The following is a 15,984-nucleotide window of genomic DNA, read 5'->3' as shown; positions in this document are numbered from 1 at the left end:
AAACCGGGGCACCTGGAATTTCAGAGGTATCTTAATCCCTGTGCCACAACAAGTTCCCGCATAAGAATGAACCCCCTATCAGGGCTAGCTTGGAAACACAATTGAAACAGCCTGGTAGCTGGCCTCTTTCTGTGTTTATTAGTGTCCGAGCCATAGCTCCTGTCCTCACCTCCAGCCTTTCCTCTACAACTTTGCTACTCACTGTGTGTTCTAAGAACTAGCAGCAAGAGCATTACTTGGGAGCTCGTTAGAAATGCAGAGTCTCAGGACCCACCTCAGCCTTTCTGAATCAGAACCTGCATTCAAAGGATGCTCAGGTGATGTGGCTGCCCACTAGAGTTTCAGAAGCCCTGCTCTACAGTATTACATTGGATTAGCCTCATTCTATGTGGCAAACAAGTTGTGGCCCCATTGTCCCTCTCCCCAGAAGACTCCAGCCTCCTGGTGACAAGCACAGTGTTAAAAGAAGTACAAAGCTCAACCCTTAGTGACTATGAAGCTCTTCCACCACATGAAGTTCCTCCATCACTGGCTGCTGAGAAAAGTAAATTTTGCTGAACTGCCCAAGGCCACGCTAATCTTTAATTATGCCGTTAATGTCTGTCTTCCCCCAGGTAGCCATTATGCAGGCAGTTACTACGGTGCCCTGGCTTTAAACAGCTTGCAGATTTCCTGACAGTATTAATGGAAGTTTTGCAAATTGATTTGGGGAGATTAGGTAGAGAGAGGCTGGCGTGACTTGACGTGAAGCCCATTCTAAGTGGCTCAGATCCTCCTGTCCTTGATCCCTGCCCAGAGCAAGAGAAAAGAATAGGAGTCAAGAGACCTGGTGCCAGGCATGACTCTCCTACAGAGGGCTTGTGACCTCAGGCCTGTCACTTCCTCTTTGGGCCTCTTCTTAACATAAGCAGGTTGGGCCAGTCTAGATTCACCACATGGTTACTCCTGGCTTACATCTCTCAGATCACTGAGTCTCAGAGACTGGCAAAATGGCTCACCTCAGAGGGGATATGCTTCTTTCCTTCCTTCTTTCCCTCATCCATTCATTCGCTCGCCTCTTGACTCAATCAATACACATGACTGAGGATCTACAGGGGGCTCTGCAGTAGGCAGTGGGAACAGATATGAATTAGCTGCTTCTGGCTGGCATACAGTCACCCTCAGCAAAATCAAAAGCAAGCAGTGCTCACCATAGACTGGATCAGCTCAACATCAGGTTCAGAGTATTCTGGCAGTGCTTCTGTTATCCTTTCTGCTCCAAGACTCAGAGAAGGAGGAGAACCACAGTGAAATGGGATGGAAAAAGAATTGACCTTGGTGTCAAAGGCCTGGGTTCTGGAACCAGCTCTGGCTCTAACTGCTGTGTGACCTTGGGCAAATCAATTTCTATTTCTAACTGTCAGTTTCCTCTTCTTGAAAACAGGGAAATGGGGATGATAATTTCTGTTCTGTCTTGCTAGGGAGTAGTTGAAATGAATGTCATTAGTAACCTGAGGGCCCTTCGTGTACTGATGGGGGAGGACTGCCATCTTTTCAGTTGCCATGAAGCAGCCCTGCCCATCGCCAAGAAATCTAACCATGGAGCAGAGTACCCAGGGGGCCGGGCCTTGGCCGAATTCTCCACCACCCCCTACCACATCTCATAAGTGACAGTGACCTCAAAGCTTTTAAAATATTACCAGGAAGATGGGCAGGTAGGGACAATGCAAAAATAGACCAGGATGAAGGCCAGGGGTCTGCTCTACTTCCTATAGGGTACGTGCACCTGGATCCTCTAGTGTAACCCCATCTCTAAACCATCCTATTGCAGAAAGCAAGGACTCATCCCAACTCCAATATCCCACCGAGGGAAAGTAACTGAATTGGGGGAGTGGCCCTGGCCCAGGGAAGAGTTAGAAGACAACTTGGACCTCCTGGCTCCCTCATACCCAAGACATATTCAACTACACTGTCCTGTTTCTCTGCCCTTGCCCTCTAGCTGCCAGCCTCTGTCTTTGCTCCTCTCTCCCGCTATGTGCACAGGAGGCTCTGTGTATTTACCTTTTCTCTCTGACAACCTATCTAAAGTAATCCTCCTAAATTCTGCCCAACACCATCATCCCTGACTCCACAGCCTCTGTCACCTATGGGCTCACTAGGCTCACCCCTCCACCATCACTGCCATTAGCAGCAAGAAGCATTTATGGGCCTACGTTTTTATTCTAAAAATAAGGTTTCAATTAAAGTTGAGAGGTATGAAAGAAAGCTGCCTCAGGCAGGCAGCCCCTCTCTGAGGCTTCCTCTCCAACAGATGGTTTGTAGCATTTTTAATTAATGAGAGATGTGCAGATAGGGGCCCTTAATAGCCTGCAGCAAAACGTAGAGGCTGGGGAGGGGTGGAGTGTGGCTGGCCCAGAGTAGGCTCTGGGCCAGGGGATGCTGCCTGAGTTGGAGAAGGGAGCCCTTCAGCCCTGTCTCTTCCATGGCCAGCACACTGGCAACACCTGGGCCAGTCCCGAGGTAGCTCACAGCCCGGATTCTCTGCCCTGTACCAGCATGTGGGAAAGGAAAGAACAAATTAGATGTGCAAACCAGATGTACAAATCAGATGGGCCTAAGGTAGGCCTTTGCATACCTTCTTTAGGATATTTTATGCCTCTCTCATCCAAATGCCCCTCTTTCCCCAGATCTCCGCCTGAGCAAGTCTTTTAATGTCTCTGAGCCTTAGTATTCTCCTGGGGAAGATAAGGATTGAATAATCATAAGCCTGTAGTCTTGAAAGAATCATAAAGTCCATGTAATTCAACCACCAAGGCTTGAATACCTACCAGAACTCTCCCACCAAGAGGTGGCCTGGTCTCTAATGCCAGAGGCCTCACTACCTCCCAGAGTCACAAAGCAGCCAGTTTTACCTGCAGTCAACTCTGCTAGAGTTAGAATAAGGTAGACTCTGCCTCCCTGAGTTATGTTTGATCATTGTGAAAATTAAGGAGGAGACACTGAATATGAAGTTGCTTTGTAAACTGAATGTAACTATCTTTAATTATGTGAGCCAACAACTTGGGGCCAAGAGAAGAGAAAGTAGGGATCAACCAAGGCAGAGTCCTAGAACAGCATCCCAAGCCTCCCTGCTGAGGCCCACCAGGTGACAACCAGTCTCCCCTACTCTATCTCACCCCAGAGTTCACCTCTGCCTGTTGGGCTCAACCAGGGAAAAATGATCACAGAAAGTCTCCCAAGGTCAGCATTAATAAGCATTCACTCAATCAATAAAAGCTCCTGGAGCCCTACCATATGCCAGAAGTCATTCTAAGCACTGAGGATTCAGCAAGGGACAAAAAGCATCTTCCCTTTTAGTTCAGGGGAGATGAACAATTAATAAATCAAGATTTTATTTTTTAAATCTCAAGTGGTGATAAGTGGTCTGAAGAAAAATAAAGTAGAGGATACAGAACATGGCAGAAGGCAGGGTAATTTTTAAAAAGGAAAATGTAACAAAAGTTACATTTTGAGGGAGTAAGCCATGCAAGGATCTGGGGGAAGAGTGTTGTAGGCTGAGAGAAAAGCAAAGTTCCCAAGACAGAAATAAGCTTGACAGGAAGAACAACAAGGAGGCCAGTGTGGATGGAAAGAAGTCAGGGAAGAAGGGAAGGGGGATGTAGTATAAAGCCTCTTAGACTATTGTGATGGGTAGGGGCCTGGGATACAGGAGACCCTCCTGACAGGAGTTTTCCTCCCATTCCAACCACAGAAATACCCCCACTCCAAGGCCCAGGCTCTGCTGCTGCTTAAGGTTCTACGAGGACAAGGGGGTAGCAAACTATGTGTCATCCACTGGGGAATCACCAAAAAGAAATGGGATGGTGAGGGAGGACTGACTGGATGGCTGCAGGGACTGAGGAAGAGATGCTTTGTTATTCAAGAAAGATAAGAGGATGTGAATTTCAGTGGGGAAGGAGAAAAGAACATAAAATGTAAACAAAGTAGGCAGAGAGAAGAGGAATGCCAAATAATAATAGCCGTTAACACCATGTGCCAGACACTGTTCTTAAAACTTATATTAAGTCTCTTCCCATGAAGTGGGTACTATTACGATGTCCATTAAATATGAGAAAACTGAGGCACAGAGGAGATAAGTAACTTACTCAAAAAGTCAACCACATGACAGAACTGAGACTCAACCTAGGCAGGCTGGCTTCAGAGTCCACACTAATACCTACACAGATGCTTGAGACAGAAACCTGGACAACGATGGTTTGAAGAGAAGAAGCAGGCAGAGCCAGGAGAAGCGAAGTTTAGGAAATATATTTTGCCTCCCATGCTACTTTTCTCCCCATAAAATTCGATAGTGATGCTATCCATTTGGTACTTGGGAAGTTTAAGTGCTCTCTCATTTGATCCTTTCAATGACTGTAAAGTAGATACAATCATCATCCCCAATTTATAGACGAGGACACTGAGACTCAAGAGGTTAAGTAACCTTCCTAGGAAGTAGCAAAGACAAAGACAAAATTCAAACACAAGATTTGCCTGACTCCAAATCCATGGAGCATAAGGTGCTCATAAGTGCTTTTTATCCAAAAAGCACTTATGAGCACCTATGAAGTGGCAGATAGTGAACCAAGTGTTCGAAGGTGGGAAAGACACAGCCCTTGGAAGGATCCTTTGGTTAATCCCCCTGTAAACTTAGCTCCATATGGAACGTTCATCTTACTCCTGATTAAAGCATGTGAAAGCCAACACTCCTGAGCTCCTGCTCTGTGCTTGGTAGTTTCATGCTTTGCATCACTAAGCCCTTCCATCTTCCATCAGCTCAGGAGGGTAGAGGTGGCTGAGATCGCTTTGTCTATCCAGTGTCATGATCCCCTACCTCTGCAACATAATAATCCTGATTTTATCTAGAGTGCCAACGTGCCTAACTAAAGACTATTTTAAAGCCTCTGTTGCAATTAGGTGCAGCCATAAAACTAAGTTGTGGCTAACAAAATGCATAGGGAGTCATTATGTGGGACTTCTAGAAAAGCTGCATAAAAGGAAAAGACAGCCCTGAAGTGTGCCCTTTCTCCTTTTCACCTGCTTGAAACTCAGTTATGATAGCTGAAGTTTCAATAGATATCATGGATCATAAAGGGAACTGTGAGAATGAAAATGATGTGCTCAGAATAGTGAAACAAAAAAACTAGGGTTCTGTATCCCAGACAATACTTAGGAACCACTATATCAGGGAGATCAGAACACTGATCTCCTTGCCTCTTGAACATGAGAAATAACCTCCTATACTGCTTTAGTATTTTTCCTGATCTTAGTCACTAGTAGTCAAATGCATGTCTTAACAGATACAGTAGTTACTACCATCATCCCCATTTGGAAACTGAGACTGACAGATTGCCCAAAACCCCACAGCTAAGTAAGGGGGAAAAGCAGGATTCAAACGTGAATTTAATTCCAAAAGCCCTGCTCTTCCCATCCTTTTGGTAAGAGGCTTGTTCACTCTCAGTAATTCATGAGAAGGCACAGGCATTATAGTAGAGTTTAAAACAGCTGACAACAGCTATATCTCCCAGCTCTTGTCTTACGGACAGCACATCAGAGCAGATTGTCTTCTTCCTTACCTATGCACGCCAGTAGATAAATTTACGTATCAGGCAGCACGCAGATTTTTAATTTCCCATTTAACGGGTCAGCCTCTTGCAGGGCCCCCGGGGGGGGGTGGGGAGGGGCGGTGGGGGGGAAGTTCCCTAAACTCATCATCATGCAAACTTCACAATGTGCTCTTCTCTAAGGAAAACTTTAGTTCATTAATTCCTTAGAATTTTCTAGATATCAAACAACATTGTTTGTAAATAAAGACAGTTTGACTTCTTTTCCAATCTGGATACCTTTTATTTCCTTTCTTCGTCTGACTGCACCAGCTAAAACTTCTAATACTACGTTGAATTGAAGAGGTGAGAGTGGACATTTTTGCTTTGTTCCTGATCTTAGGTGGCAGGCATGCAGGCTTTCACCATTAGGTATGATGTTTCCTGTGGGTTTTTTGTAGATGCCTTTTATTAGGTTAAGGAAGCTTCCTTATATTCTACATTTATTGAGCTGTATCATGAATTTTGTAAATGATTTTTTGTGTGTATACGGAGATGATTGTGTGGGTTTTGTCCTTTATTATATTAACATGGTGGATGACATTAATTGATTTTTGGATAGTAAAACAACCTTTCATTCCTGAAACAAATCCTACTTGATCATAGTGTATAATCTTTCTTATATGATGTTGGATTTGGCTTGCTAATATTTTATTGAGGATTCTTGCTTAGATATTGTTCTGTAGTTTCCTTGTGATGTCAGGAATATTGTTATGTTGGAGGTCTCCAAGACTACCCCCAGCTACCCCCAGGTGCGATGATTCACTAGAAATCTCAAAGGACTCAGCATATAGTCATACTCATGGTGACAATTTACTAGAGGGAAGACACAAAGCAAAATCAACAATGGGAAAGGCACATGGAATTAAGTCCAGAGGAAACCAAGTACAAGTTTTCAAGGGCCTGCTCTCAGTGGAATCAGACAAGACACTCTTAATTCCCCTAGCAACAAACTGTGACAACATGTATAAAATGTTGCCAAGCAGGGAAGCTCATTAGAGACTCAGTATCCAAGGTTTTTACTAGGAGGCTGGTCATTTAGGCTCCCTATGCCTAACATGTACCCACGTTCCAGACTCCCAAAAGGAAAATAAATGTTCAGCATAAACCATATCGTTGACAGCTTGGTACAGTGAGCCACTTTTATCAGTTAGGGTAGTGGGCATACTCTCAAAATCCAAGTTACCAGATGCCACCAAGGACCAAATTTGTAAGCAGGCCTTTCAAAGGACAGGAGTCAAGCCTGCTATGTTAACTCTTTTCTGCATACTTGCATTAAAAACAAAATCCCAGAAAGTAGATAATGCTTAATACAAAATAATTAAATGCTAAAATTTTGGAATTTTAGCCACGGGAGGTAAGGAAGTTTGAGTCTCAAGACATTCTCAGTGCCTTGAAACCATACTCCTTTAGCTTACCCACATATATGTATAAGGTCAAGCTTGCATCTCTAAAGGGTGTAATTTGTTGAGACAAAAAAGGCCTCTCCATTCACATCATGCAGTGCTTAAGCAGAAATATTTTCCCTATACTGTAGGAAAAATAGCTTTTACAGTCCTTGTGGCTTTTTAGCAACATTAGGCCTCCCAAAACTATTCAAGTTTCATCAGTCACAGTCTGGGGTAAATACTGAAAGTATGTCAAAGGGGGAAACAGGAAAACACACACTTGTTTGGCACACCCCTTTGGCATACTCTCAAGCATCCAATCTGCCTCCAGGCAGCACAATCCTGGTCCAACAACCAAAACCATGTTGATACTTCTTGAGCTCCACCAGCTAGACCCAGAAGCTTGCAGGGTTATTGTCTCTAGTTGATTTTATTCGATTTATGTCACAAACTGTACCCCTAACCTTTCTCTGATACATAACATTGATGGTAATAAAAAGAATAATAGCTGAACAGCTGTTAAGCACAAAGCACGGACCAAGTACTGTGTGAGGCAATTTCATATACTAACTAATCCCCCAAACAATCCTATAAGATAGGCTGGCCCAAGGTCACACAGCTAATAAATGGCAAAGATAGAATATGATCCCAAATACTCTCACTCCAGGCCAGCATTCTTAACTACCAGCAAAACCCCATTTCACAAAGATAACTCCATGACAGAGGGGGTTTCCAGCAATGTCCTTCCCACAAAATAGCCCATCACATTCTCTGACCTGGATTGGGGATGAGGTAGAAAAGAATACTTCTTGAGGCTGAAGTTAGTGAAAACATAGAACCAAGTAATACAAACAATGATATACATGTAAGTAGATTCCTAAACAAAGTTTCCTTCAGTTATGCCATCTATCAGAGAACATCTGATAATGCAGAGGCATTGCTGGTTGTCACAAGGAATGGGGGTGGACTGGCCTTTAGTGCCCAGGTACCAAGAATGTGAAATATCCTACAATGGATAGAACAGTCTACACAATGAACTGTGCCTCCCTTTGTCAACAGCACCCCCACTGACAAACACTACATAACAAACTGGCCCTCTTATACAGCTCCCGAGCTATAGAAGAACAAGGCAGTAGGAAAGATCCTTTTAAGCTCACTGCTTTCAAGTTACCTTACGAATCTTGGGCTTTTGTGAAGCACCTGCCAGGCAAGCATATGGCTCAAACTTGTTCCCTAACCTCCACCTCTAAATTTATCTCCCAAGCAGAGGCAGGAGCCAGATTCAGGCCCATAGGCTATTTGTCCAACAAGACATTTGGCTCCATCCTGGCCCAGGCAATGAGCAGACATAGGGCTATGCCAGCTGATTCTTGGACTAAGCAATTGAGAAATGCTGGGAAAGTCTCAGAAGGAAGGAGACTGTAGTCATTGCTCATTGTGACTGTCATCAGCTCAGTTCTGTAGTATCAAGGACTCTGCTGAATATGGAGAAGATGGCAAGTCAGATCATGGGAAAACCATTCTTATCATCTATGGGCTCTGGAGAAATATCAACACCCTGGTACTTCCCTCTCTCTTTGTCTTCACACATATGCCCCTCAGTAAAGGTTCCAACTCGGGTCCCCAAGCCTTCTTTTTAAAGAAAGGCTAATATTTATAAAATAACTAAAGAGCAGTATAGTCAAGAATCCACAATCAAGTCTATGTTGCAAGGCAAACTCTATAAATAGTTTAGCCGCATAGTTTGTTTTTCATTAAAGCACTAAGTCACTGACCTTCTAAACACTAAAACACTGATCTTCCAGTTTCCCATCCCTATTCCTTTCCTATATGGCCTCAACATCTGGCCAGAAAAAAATATGACTGAAGATTAAATCTAATTCATGAGGCACTTGATTTCCTCACTGATAAACTTAAAGACCTCAATTTAGACTAGGAAAAGGAAAGCAAGACTATTTACAGAGTCACTTGGGGATGTTCTTAATGATTGTATCCTTGTTCCCCTAGATATCTTTGACAATTATATTGGCAGTTGTAAAGGAAGACTGAATGGATTGTTACAAGGCCTTAATACTTAGAGATATTAAATTTAATTATGTTCAAGAGCCAAAACCCTGGGATGGCAAGTAGTATTGTGGGAGGCTGGGAGGGTAGTAATGTATGATTATAAGACAGGATCAAAACATAAAACAATAATGATGGCACCAATAAAGTGATCTCAAAGAAATAGTTATTGTTATGGAAAGGACTGTAAAAAAGACAGGTAAGAAAAACTGTTAGGAGGATGGCAGACAGGGGGATAATGATTGTTGGCTCATAGAACTTTCACTGAAACTGAGAAATTTATAAAACAAACTTAGGATAAAGTCTTTATTTTTAATGGAACTGTCATGAAGTTTTTACATACTTAAAGCTTGGCTACTCTCCATGAGAGAAAATCGAACAACTTACATTAAAAATAGATAGGTCTGCAGTTGTAGTGCATAGCAGATTTAACTAATCTGGACAACCCTCTATCTCACCCCCAATTCACAAATACAGAAAAATGCCAAATAAAATGAAGCATATTTGAAACTATGAGATACAACTTCATACTTCTTAGGACAGCTATTATAAAAACAAAAACAAAACACAAAACCAGATAATAATGAGTATTGGTGAGAATACAGAAAAATCAGAACCCTTGTGCACTGCTTGTAGGTATGTAAAATGTATAGTGGTTCCTTAAAAACTTCAATGCAGATTATCATGCGATCCAAGAATTTCACTTCTGGATATATACTCAAAAAAAGCTGAAAGCAGAGACAAAAACAGATATCTATATATACACGTACACAGCAGCATTATTTATAATCACCAAAAGGTAGAAGCAACCCAAGTGCCCACCAACAGATGAAAAGATAAACGAAATATGGTATATACATAAAATGAAATATCATTCAGTGTTAAAAAGAAAGGAAATTTGAACACTTGCCACAACATGGATGAACCTTTAAGTCATTATTCTAAGTAAAATAAACCAGTCACAAAGGGACAAATACTATTTGATTCTACTCAGATGAGGTACTTAGAATAAGCAGTCAAACTCATAAAAAGAAAAACAGAAAGTAGGAGTTGCCAGAACCCCCGTCCCCGGGAACTAGGGGGAGGGAATGCATAATGAGAAGTTGTTGTTCAATGGGTCAAATTTTCAGTTGGGAAAGAAAAAAAAGTTCTTGAGATGAATGGTAGTAATGGTTGCACAACAATGTGCATGTACTTAATGCCACTGAACTATACACTTTAAATGGTTAATAAATCAATTTTGTTACATATATTTTACATGATTTAAATAAATAACAAAAACAAAAAAATCATATGGCTGAACTTAGAGAAAGGGAGATTTTCATCAAGTGGAAAACAAAAGTGATAAACTCTAAAAGTGAACTGTAAAAGCCTGGGAAAATAAGAAACTAGATATGACATCTAGTCTAAGTGTTAAGCTTTTAATACCCACACAGAAAGAGCACTACACTTAAAGGAAGGAGTTGACACTAGGCCCGTAAATGAAACAGGAGTGTCTCTCCATGCTGCTAGACAAACTGTACCCACCTCCCAAGTGAAGCTAGAAAGAAACTTGTTCTGCTCAGGGCTCCTACAAGAAATTGAAGCCCAAAGGTTGCATCATGCTCAGGTACAGATGAATAATTCACACTACCTGTTTGAGTGAAAAAAAAAAAAAAAGTAAAAATAGGTCCCATGCTCTATAAATTGCTGAAGTGAGTACAAACTGGTAGAACCCCATGGAGGGGAATTCGGCAATACTACTGTTGAAATTACAAAGAACATAAAATAGCAGATAACACTGGATTAATATTTTCAAAGTGCTTAGAGAAACTAACAGTTAACTTAGAATTCTCCACCTAGTTAAATGATAACTCATTTAGTAAGGGACAATAAGGACCTTTTGAGAGAAGCAAAACTGAGAGTACTACTATCAGACTTGTGCTCGAATAACTAAAGATATACATGAGAAAGAAAGTGAACCCAGTTGGAAGAAGACAGCTGCAAGAAAGAATGATGAACAAAGAAATGGGTTAACGTGTGGAAAATATAAACAGAAACGAGGTGTATAAAACAATAATTATTATTGTAACTAAATTAAGGGATGTAAAAAACAAAATGAAATAAAAATACTGAAGAAAACATGTAAAACAAGAGGGGATGACTATATTTAAAATATTTTGAGGACTTTCTATTGTTAGAGAGGAGCACAAAGTAATTATATTAAGTATGCAAGTTAAAAATTTTAAAGCAATAACAAGATATATCATTTCCAAACTAGCAGAGAGAAAAGAAGGGTAATAAACTAAATTTTAAAACTGGATCAATCCAATAGAAGGTAGTAAAAGGATAAAAAGCATAAAAAAGAGGGATAGAAAGTGTCAAAATTATATAGTGGATATAAACCTAACATCAGTAATCATTAAAAAATTAACTAAACTTGCCAGTTAAAAGAAATGTCAGACTGGATTTTTTAAAAATGATAAAAATCTAGCAATAGGCTGTATTTACAGACATACTTAAAACCTAAAAACAAAGAAAGTAAAAGGATGGGAAAAGATATACTAAAAAAATATTATCCTCTCTCAACCCCTACCCCAGCGGCCCACCACATCAAAAAGAGCCAACATCAATAGGGTAATACAAAACTTAGACTTTAAGAGGAAATGCATCATTTTATAGATTGTGTCTATAAAAATATAAATTATCAAAACAGACTCAAAAGGAAACAGAAAGCTCAAGACCTAAAGGAATAAAAATTCAATCAGTAGTCAAAAACCTATTTCTCCCATTTAAAAAACTAGTAGGCCAAGACTAAGCTATGAAATAAGAGATAAACCTACATCTTACTGACTCAAACTATTCCAAAGAACAGAAAAGGAAGAATAACTACCGACTCATTTTATGAGGCTAGGACGTCACTGATATCAAAATTATATAAGGAGAGCAGAACAAGTAAAATTATAGACCAATCCCACTTATGAACATATGCAAAAAAAAACTAAATAAATATTACCAACTTGGGGGTGGCTCCATAGTGTAGTGGTTAGCACATGTGCTTTACATGCAGAAGGTCCTGGTTCACGCCCCAGGTGGAGCCATGGACCATATCTCAGGGGCGCCAGGCCCTGGGGGCGCGCCAGGAGCACATGGCAGGGGAAACGCCCAGCCTTCAGAGATCCAGTTCTTAAAAAGGGAGATGGCAACATCCATAGGTCAGGGGTGGAAGTGGCGGTTGGGAGTTGAATTAAAGAAGGAAAAAAATATATATTACCATCAAGTCTAGCAATGTATAAAAAGTTAATAAAATATTTCATCAAATCAAAAATGTCACAGATTATAAGATACACCATTTCTTTATATACTAAGAAAGAAAAATGTCACTTCAACCATAACGTAATGCTTTCTTATAACTCATACATTTTATTTTATACTTAATGAAGCTTTCTAGATTTATTTACACAGATTTTTATCATCTAGCAATCTTATACATTCATAACAAGGAAAACATAAGCTAAATAAGGTAAGACTTCATATTTAGAGTCCAACTCTTCTAAATCACTTTTCAACTCAGTTTTTGATATTCATTCTTGCCATCAAAAGGTGGTAGCGTAACATTTTATACGTCTTCACCATTCTCTCTGGCATTTTCCTCTAAGCCACTGACACACCTTCTGAAAGTTTTGATGTTGAAATTCTCTTTAACTTACCAGAAGATAGCAACAGAAAGTTTTCAGGCAACAATCAAGATTCATAGTCTTTCCTCAAGTGTTCCTTAAATGGTTGTAGGCTAAAACACTAAGTAATTACAGGTGACCAAATTCAAGCAAGAACAATCAGAAGAGGCCATTGACTATAAAACATATTCTAATTGCAGAAATGTGAAAATATAAAATCTGCATCTCAAAATCTAATATGGTATAACACAATCAAATAGGGTTTATCTCAAGATTTCAAGAATAGTTTAACATTAGGAAATCTATTAAAGTAGGTCACCACATTAACAGATTAAAGAAAAAAATTCGATGTATCAGAAAAGCATTTGATAAAATTCAACAATCATATCTTTTAGCAAAACAGAAATAGAACAGATTTAAACTTATGCAGCTGGCTACCTGCCAATATTTCACAGCAAAAATAAAAAACAGTAAAATACTAGAAACATCCCCTTTAAAGGCAAGAACAGGATAAATGTGACTGTCATAATTGCTTCTATTTGATATTATGCAAAAGGTCTTAGCCAGCTTAACAGAATAGGAAAATAGTAATAATACAAGGACTAGAAAAGAAAAAAAGGATTAAACTGTTATTATCAACTCAGATATTCCAAAATAATCTGCAAACTACTGTACTATAAGAGAGTTCAGCAAGGTTTAGAATACTAAATATATAAAACAATATATAAAACTCCACAGAAGGCCTAAACAACAGCAACAAATAATTTTAAAATATAAGTTTTATAAAAAATCCTATTTATAACAGCTTCTAAGTCAAGACACAGAGGAATAAATCTAATCAAGGATGCAATGCATTTTTATAGGAAATATTTAAAGCTTTATTGAAAACATTTACTAAAAAAAAAGAAACTGAGGTACTTGGTAAGATATAAATGAAGTGATATAAAATATTTATGACTGGGTGGTATACACATATATATGTATACTTAAAAATGCAGTCATTTTTACCCAAAATAATCTATAACATCATTGCAATTCTAATCAAAACGCTTAACTCAACAAGCTGATCCTAGAATTCACATGGAAGACACAAAAGATGAAATCTAGGAATAGCCAATAAAATTTTGAAGAAAATAAAGAAGGGACTGAGGGAATCATCCTACCATATACATTTCAAGGCTTTTTTTTATAAAGTTTTAAGAATTAAAACAATGTAGTATTGATGTAATAACAATCTACCAAACCAGTAGGACAAAATATTTAAACAGAAACAAACCCAAATAAAGATAATATGATCAATCCAATGGGATGCAACAAAATTTGGTATATAATAGAGGTAGTATTACGAATCAGGGGGTATGAAAACACTGGTTAGCAATATGGGAAAAAAACGTATCCACAACACATACCATGCACAAAAATTAATTCCAGATGAATTAAAGGCCTAAATGTGATAAACGAAATTTTAAAACTCATAAAATATTTTTAAAATCTTTACTATTGAAGCAGGAAAGAATTTCTTGTATAAGTACTAAAAACAAACTTTAAAAAATACAAAACAGTATATAAAAATAAAAATATCAAATAAAAATATTTATCAAATATCAAATTCTTCTGTATATTTTTCAAAAGTGAAAAAGCCTTAATCTGGGAGAAAATACTGTGAAAAGATAAGTGGTTAAGTAGACAGAGAGACAGGCAGACAGGCAGGCAGGCAGGCAAGCAGGCAGACAGACAGACAGACAGACCAGAAAGTCAATTCCAATGGAAAAATATAGGCAACAATATAAATAGGCAATTTTATAGAACTGAAAATGGCCAAAAGATTTATGAAAATATGTTCAATTTCAAAGCAATTTCTAATAAGATGAGATATAATTTTATACCCTGCAGATTGGCAAAAATTTTAAGTTTAAAAATACCAAGAAACTTGGCAAGGCTGTAGAGATACAGACTATTATACATTGCAGGGAGAATACTAACTGGTATCATCACTTGATAAATATAAAGATGAGGGGCCCTGAACCCCAGTAATTCCACTTCTAGGTACAAGCTCTGGAAACACTTTCACATATGTACCCAAGGAAACATGTACACAGAAATTCAACGTCATGGTGTTTAAAATGATGTATAATTAATAACCAAAATATTTACTATTGGATAAATACATTATAGTATAGAAATATACTAAAACACTCAAAAATAGCTAAAATGAATGACTGGATAAGTCTCAAAACTGTATGTTAAGAAGGAAATAAAAACAGCAAAAGTATACTTTTTATACATTTAAATCCCAAAAACAATAAATTTTACATTGTTATAGGGATGATATATATCAAATATCAAAACTACTTCTCAGTAGTCTTTTCCTAGGGAGAAAGGGTGGGGAAAATATATAATAGGGAGTGGGTGGGGGAGGGTGGCAATTTACATCTGTACTCTTTTATTTCTTTAAAGAAAATCTGAAGCAAACATAACAAAACATTACTATTTTTTAAAGCTAGATGGAGGGTACAAAGGTATTTTTTTTTCTGTCCTTTCAGAATGTTGAAAATGTTTCATAATTTAAACATTTTACATAGAAAAGATCTGGCAATATGCATGATATGCCCATTTTAAAAGACAGCTTTTAAAACAAAGATGGGGCTAAAAAAGGAGATGTTTGTTTATAATGGGGAAAAATTGAAAATAGAATTAGTTAAATAAATTACAGAATAGCCATATAATGAAATATCATGTAACTATAAAAAAATTATAGTTCAGAAGCATGGTTATTAACTTAGAAAGATGTTGACAAAATTTTAAGTGGGGAAGAAAAAACAGGTTATAAGATTATAAGTTTTCAACTAAGGTATTAAATTCTTAAACAAACCTTCTCCTAGCTGCACTAAACAAGCCATATTTCCATTAATGCACCTGCCATATTTTAATCTCATATCAACCTGCATTCATGGAAAGAAATTAACTACAAGGAGCCTAATAATAATAATAAGTACAACAGATTAATTCTAGTTTTAATACTGATACAGAACAGCTGCCAACAATAATTATTAAATAATTAAAGCCAAAAATAATTATTTCCCAGTGTTGGTGCCAACAATCCCCACCTTTCCAGATGAGACCAGCTCTAACCACCCAGTCTGACAGGTACCAGAGGTAGCACAGTCACATAAGTTACTGATCGTATATACCAAAAAGTCCAATAAAATATAATGAACTATATGCAAAATAAAATGTCAGGTATCAATGAAACCTAAA

This window comes from Pteropus alecto, unplaced genomic scaffold (genome assembly GCF_000325575.1).
Source record: "Pteropus alecto unplaced genomic scaffold, ASM32557v1 scaffold98, whole genome shotgun sequence".
Lineage (NCBI taxonomy): Eukaryota > Metazoa > Chordata > Mammalia > Chiroptera > Pteropodidae > Pteropus > Pteropus alecto.
Note: the sequence above shows the minus strand (reverse complement) of the source record.